The sequence below is a fragment of the Myxocyprinus asiaticus genome, chromosome 21 (assembly GCF_019703515.2).
Source record: "Myxocyprinus asiaticus isolate MX2 ecotype Aquarium Trade chromosome 21, UBuf_Myxa_2, whole genome shotgun sequence".
Taxonomy (NCBI): Eukaryota; Metazoa; Chordata; class Actinopteri; order Cypriniformes; family Catostomidae; genus Myxocyprinus; species Myxocyprinus asiaticus.
Genome location: NC_059364.1, coordinates 31,361,396 through 31,368,967, shown reverse-complemented (window position 1 = coordinate 31,368,967; position 7,572 = coordinate 31,361,396). Strand labels below are relative to the sequence as shown.

The 7,572-nt window shown below is 37.2% G+C and overlaps 1 protein-coding gene across 5 annotated transcripts in view; it reads right to left on the bottom strand.

The window, feature by feature from the left end:
* LOC127411855 (solute carrier family 4 member 11-like) overlaps positions 1 to 7,572 on the bottom strand; it is a 120,556-nt gene that overhangs the window by 104,531 nt on the left and 8,453 nt on the right. The gene's annotated exons all lie outside the window — the stretch shown is intronic.

Genomic DNA, 7,572 nt, shown 5'->3' with positions numbered 1-7,572 from the left:
CTTTTTTTTTATAATACAGTCTTATTGTTTGCAGTGGATAGACCTACTATTGTAGTATTACGGTTCACCTGCATTGTCCACTGAGGATGTAGTAGATTGTAATAAAAAAATAATGTCTTTAATTAGACTTAAATCAGTCTTATCACACTGTTTCACCTCTTAACTTGATATGTGTAGTACAACCAAACATTAATTTGTAGTAGATGAATAATCATGTTTAAATGTGTAAGAGTGTTGTTTATCTTCCTCATGGCAAGTAATATCTTGGTTAAAAATGTTTAAAGAATAAAATAATGTCAACATGAAAATGGCACGTTATGATCTCCGAGTGACTACAGGCAAAGCAAGTAACCTCAAATCAATAGATTCATCCACGCAGAAGAGCAGTGCCGAAACACCAAAGACCAAAGTTCCGTAGTGCAGCTTTAAGGTTTGTGAGACTGGAAGGCTGTTGATATGAAAATGTGTAGTTAAATATAAAAAGTATTAATTTTGTTGTTATTAAAGGTGTTTTATAAAATATAATTAATCAAATATTTTAAATTTAATTAAAAAGTCTATGTATAGATGCCTTTAGCAATAATCTGTTCTGTTAAAATATTGAATCATCTCATCATTTGGTAACATGCTGCTGAGGGTGGTAAATACAATAAGAATTCCATTTAAAATGTCCCGATATTTCCTTTTCAAAAGTACCAAAAGAATTGTTAATGGAACCATTAAGGAACTGGAATCGTTAAGGGGAAGCAGAATAAAAATGGTTAAATCCTGAATTTGATTAGCACCTGTCTGAAGTTGCGCAAAACGAGCCAGTCCTATGGGAACTGTTGACTTATTTTTGTGCAATATGCATCAGACAGTCAGTGAACAGATTGTGCTGTCCATGGCCATGAGACAAGGTTGATTGTAACAGAAGACTGTAACAATCTGGAATATACTTGTTAAAATGCTCTAAATATACAGTAGGTGTATTACATCCTGAACGCAGAACAAGGTGTAAATCAGTGTATAATGTTATTTACATGTTTAGATTAAATAACCTTTCATGGTAATTTGTAGAGAAATCCTGAAGCAGCAGCCATTCGTGCCGGTGTTTTTAGATTAATTTCATACGGTATGGATGTTTCTGCAGTGCATAGCTCAGCTGATATATCCGTCTCACCTCATTCTCTCTCTGTGATGGGAGCAATCATTTGGTGACCCTGATAGTGATCTATGCAAACTCTACACATCGCACATGTTATACAGACAGACATGAGCCAGCATCCCCTCTCTTTCTCTCTATGAGAAAATACGCAGAGCAGCGGCCATGCAAAAGCAAACCACACCAAATAGTAACAGGAAAACCAGCATCTCTAGATAATATTTTCAAGATCACATCAGATCTTGGTCTCTTCAGCCCATTTATTCCATTTCAGCTCTAAAACATCCTCTTGAGCATAGGAGAATGAGATAGTTAGAGAGAGACAGACAGACAGACAGGGCGATACAAAGCAAAAGGTAGACTTCAGGATACAGTGACAGTTGTCTAATAATACGGCACCAATGGACCTCAGAACTTAAATGTGTTTGTAAGGACACTATTGTCATGTACACCAGGGGAATACAGATTCTCCTTCCCTCATCTCTACCTCCTCTATTTTGCTCTGGTTTCGTGAGTGCTCTGCTGGGGGATTCCTGCTAATTGCTTGCACATTCCCTTCTTCCTCTATTAAAGCCAGGCCACCAATCCCCTTACAATCTTCAGTACAGTACTAGCACAGGAGAAGAGAGAACCAGAGACAAAACACAAGCAAGAAAGAAAGAGAGAGCGAATGAAAAAGGAACTTAACGTTCAAACAAGGTATGGGACACGCTAAATTGTGGAGAATTCAGAAGACTGCCAAGATCTGGCACACTCTGCTGGGACTGTATAGCATCACTTCACTACTGTGATCCAGACACCTGAATCTTCATTACACCGTACATCTGGATACTGCATATGACTGATTATTTTGCTCTTCCTCATCGATTGATCATTATTTAAAGAATTACTTCTGCCAAGATCGATACAAAATGCACACAAGCACCTCTTTTTAATAAAATTCAGTTTACCGCCTTCTTTCCTAGGGCAGTAACAGGGCAGTAATAGTGCAATGTTTATTGTGCCAGACAAACAGCAGAGTTTTGTGAATGAATGGCAATCTTTAATGAGCCTAATTTGCACAGAAATTTGGCATATTTGTGCGGAAAGGAATGACAATGACTTAATTTAAGTAATAAAGATGGAAAGCTATTTCAGCGCTTACTGCATCTGCTTAAACTAGACTTGGGTTTGTTTTGCGCTCAAATACCACAAGCAAAAGTGCCGCAACTGTTTAGTGAATTCGCCTTTTGATCTGCATGATTGGGTTTGTCATCCAGCCTGGCACAACATGAGTTTAATTGCACGCATATGTGTATGCATGTGTATCAGAAAGGTGGCATGTGCATGTGTTTGTTTGGCATATGAATGGTCCAGTGAAAGTTGGCATGTGTGTGTATTTGTGTGTGTATTCCCGATGTGAGGTTTCTCCCAAGGCACATGGGAAGCCTGACAATCAAAGGTCGGAATTCATCAACAGGCATCCTCTGACATCTTGAAGCAATCTACGGTTTACTCCAGGGGTGGGCGGGGGCTACGTCTGTTTGCCTGAACGTGTGTTTGTGTGTGTGTGAATGTGAGAGGGGGTTCCTGACATTAAGTAACAGAAAGTGAGGACGGAGCATTTGTAACTTTCAGAGGGCTGATTTTCCCGCAAGCTATATTTAATCCATTAAGGAGAAGCAGAGGCATGTCTATCCACAATCTGATATGTGCCGATACATTCCAGTAGGGCTGCAACTAACGATTATTTTGATAATCGACTAATCTAATGATTATTAGAACGATTATACGACTATTCAGGCGATTATTGCAACGGTTAATCATTAGCTCTTAACCTACTATTCAGCTTGTGCCCCGACTTAAAAGGTTGTATTAAACATGCTTGCTAACAATAAAGAGGACAAAATCATCTTTTAAAAATATCTCTAAATGACATTTACTGAATTAAAGGAATAAAATACTTTTTATTAAGTTTAATTCAGTAAAAAATTCACTGCAAAAAATCCTATTGTTATTAAGTGTTTTTGTCTTGTTTTCCATTTAAAATTGTCTAAAAATACATTTACTTGAGAAAATACATTTTTTTTTAAATATTTAAAAATCCTTTAAAAAAGGTGCATTCACCTGAGAAGCAGCATATAAGATATTTAGACTTGCTTTAAGAGACAAATATAAGTGTATTTTGTATATAAGTGTATTTGTTCACTTGGTTATACTTCTGCGAGTGCAGTAAAGACAAAATATACTTATATTCAAGATCTATTCTCTAAAAGCAAGTCTAAATATCTTATATGCTGCCTCTCAGGTGAATGCATCTTTTTAAAGGATTTTTAGATATTTAAAGAAAATTGTATTTTTAATATTATATTCAACATTCTCAGATAAAAAAAAAAAAAAAATTCTTCTGCAGTATAGCAGCTAAAGTAAATGTTGTTTTAAAGGAGTTTTAGATTCAAAAAATTATTTTGTTGCAGTGTATAATGGGGTGAAGACTACCTCTCTCACCTTTCTGTTCGCTTCAATCCATCTTTAACTCACAAAAAACCAACTCTCTCTTATTAATAAAGCTGCGTATTCCAGGTCTCCTAAGCGGGGTAACCTCCTCGTGGTCGCTATAATGTGTGGTTCTCGCTCTCGGTGGGGCGCGTGGTGAGTTGTGCGTCGATGCCGCATAGAATAGCATTGGCCTCCACTCGCGCTACATCTTCGCGGTAATGCACTCAACAAGCCACGTGATAAGATGCACGGATTGACGGTCTCAGATGTGGAGGAAACTGAGATTCGTCCTCCACCATCCGGATTGAGAAGAGTTACTACGACACCACGAGGACTTAGAGCGCATTGGGAATTGGGCATTCCAAATTGGGGAGAAAAGGGGAGAAAAAATACATAAAAATAAAGCTGCGTATTACCAATTTTCTTCACGATAAGAAATGCACAGTGACACATATACTGTATTATGATACAGTAAGTTGTGAGCCGTTATAATCTAGCTGCAGCAAGCACATACACTCGAGGGAGCATCCCCGCGCCAGAGCGTGCATCAGCTGGGTGCAGTTTCAATCTCTCCCCTTTAGATCAGGACACTTCGCGCAACTTATAGAAGAGGCGCTGACCGCACAGGGAAATGCTTTTGTTTCAGAATTTGTAGTTATTTACATTACCTGCTTTCTAATTATTTGAACTTTAATAAAGCTATAACGCATTAAATATAACTAAATAAAGCTATAACACAACTGCATTAAAGATGTAACACCGGGGTGTTTCTTTTAAAGACATTCAACACGCAAGTTTTGCTTCAGCGGAGAAGCAGCTCCAGCCCAACTTATTCCACAACGAGAGTGCTTTTGTATTTATTTATTTGGTATTTTTGTATAATTCCCTCATACTTTGCGATCTACATCACCTGAAGCTGATTGGAAAGTTTAGAGTGCATCTGGACTGTGAGCTGTGTTTTCTTCCTCACCTCAGTCAGGCGCGAGCCGCAGTGCTGCTCTCATGCGTCATCATTAGAGCTTCGTATGATCTTATGTTACGTTAAATGACAACAAATGACTATTCGACAATGAAAATGTTTGTCGACAATTTTTTATTGTCGATGCTGTTGATAACGTTGACTCATCGTTTCAGCCCTACATTCCAATACATCCCTCCCACCCCCCACCCCCCATTAACTATGCTCTTACAAACAACATACAGCACTTTTTTAATTCTAATGTCCAACATCAGAATAGAATAGAGAAGAAGACAATACAATACAACAGAAAAGAATAGAAACTTTATTTATACCCATATTTAAACTGGTTTTGCAGTTAAAATTATTGAGCCATTAACCCCTTTCTATCTAAAAATATCCCCTCCACACACACATCTCACAACCATGTCTGCAAATCAGAAGAGGGTCGGGAAGATCAAGCTCTCCATCATCTGAATGTCTTTGACTGCTGCTCCTTCTGTGCTCACAGACGCTTGCTCTTTGTATGAGAGAAGATGCCCATATGGCCGATTTACAGCGTACCGTAAACAGAGGAGATAAACAGAGGAATGTGTGATTCGTATTCCATTCCAGACTGTAATGTACAGAGGGTGGATGGAACGGGGAATAGAAAAGTCATAGATGCCTAACTGCATTATCAACCTCGTTGGGACCTGGAGGATGATTACACACACACACACATATACGTGCTCTCACAAACACAGACAAATAAGGGGACACTAAGACACACAAAGTAAATCGGCCCTCTAGAAAATGACATCTATTCCTATCCCACCATCTGCTAGCACAAATGGGATGTTCTCAACATAAGCGTATGGGGGGGTCGTAAATAAAGGAATCCATGGACAAAATGTCCACCTTTTATGTGTGTATAATGAAAGGTGGGCAAGCAATCACATTGCTCGATTGAGAGAGAGGCAGCCGTAAAAAGACAGAGGACATTGCTTATTACATTAGCCTCAACTTTAATTTTATTCTGCTCTTCAACCCTCCCTCTCTGGAACAAAAATCCATCCATCCATCTATCTAGGGCTGTCACGATTATGAAATTTGGCTGATGATTAGGGCTGCAACTAACGATTATTCTGATAATCGACTAATCTAACTATTATTAGAATGATTATTCGACTATTCGGGCGATTAGTACAACAATTAATCATTAGCTCTTAACCAACTATTCAGCTTGTGCTCCGACTTAAAAAGTTGTATTAAACATGCTTACTAACAATAAAACGGACAAAATCATCTTTTAAAAATACCTCTAAATGACATTCACTGAATTAAAGGAAAAAAAATACTTTTTATTAAGTTTAATTCAGCAAAACCTTCACAGCAAAAAATCATCTTGTTATTACTTGTTTTTGTCTTGTTTTCCATTTAAAATTGTCTAGAAATACATTTATTTGAGAAGCAACATATAAGATATTTACACTTGCTTTAAGAGACAAATTTGAGTGTATTTTGTATGTGTATTTTTTCACTTGGTTATACCTCTGTGAGTGCAGTAAAGACAAAATATACTTATATTCAAGATCTATTCTCTAAAAGCAAGTCTAAATATCTTATATGCTGCTTCTCAGCTGAATGCATCTTTTTTTTTTTCAAAGATTTTTAGATATTTTAAAATATTTGTATTTTTTTATATTATATTCAACATTCTCAGATAACATTTTTTTCTTCTGTAGTATAGCTGCTAAAGTAAATGTATGTTGTTTTAAAGGAGTTTTAGATATTTATATTGGAAAACAAGCCAAAACAAAAACAAATCAAAAATGTATTTCGTTGCAGTGTATAATGGGGCGAAGACTACCTCTCTCACCTTTCTGTTCACTTCAATCCATTTTTAACTCACAAAAAAAAACTCTCTCTTATATTGCCAGTTTTCTTCACATTAAGAAGTTTTTCAGAGTTTGTAGTTATTTACATGACCTGCTTCCGTAGTATTTGAAATTTAATAAAGCTATAACACATTAAATATAACTGCATTAAAGATGTAATGCCGGGGTGTTTCATTTAAAGTCGCTCGACACGCAAGTTTTGCTTCAGCGGAGCGGCAGCTCTAGCTCCACTTATTCCACAACGAGGGTGCTTCTGTATTTACTTATTTTTTATTTTTGTATAAATCCCTCATACTTTGCGATCCACATCACCTGAAACTGTTTGGAAAGTCTAGAGTCCATCTGGATTATGAGCTGTGTTTTCTTCCACTCCTCAGTCAGGTACGAACTGCAGTGCTGCTCTCGCGCATCATCATTAGAGTTTCATATGCTCTCATGTTATGTTAAATGAGATCAAACGACTATTCAACATTGAAGATTTCTGTCAACAATTTCTTATTGTCGATAACCTCGACTATCGTTTCAGCCCTACTGAGGATTAATTGTCAAACAAGTAATTGTGATTATGACAATTAATTGACTGTTTTAGGGCTATGACGATTAATAGTCTCTTTAAGGGTTTTCACGATTAATTAGAAATAAAGAAATAACAGAAATACAGAAATAAAGTACGTGTGTTTCCTCCTCTGTCACTGCATGTATGAACCAGGAACATTTGCCATTACACAATTGTTTAAAGTGAAACCGGAGCGCTCTGCATTCACTATCATAGTTTATATTTGTTTCTTTATATTTTCATGGGAGTTTGGTGCATGCCACTGCTGACCTGCACACTGTCAGCAGAAGCTCACACCAAACTTCCGCTTGTGTTTCTGATTCAGAGCACTTGAGAAGCTCTTCACACGCTCTTTCAGACAGGAGCTGGTTGACATTCGCGGTGCAGTGACACTCGGACTTCAACTGAATGACAGACAAATGCGCCGTTCATGGCATTTATACAATATATTCGCTTAAAATTCCCTTATTTGGGCATTAAAATGTGATTGTAATTAGAATGCCCAATAATCGCGGCTGTCTCAAATAACCGCGATCAGACGGTTATTTAATAATCA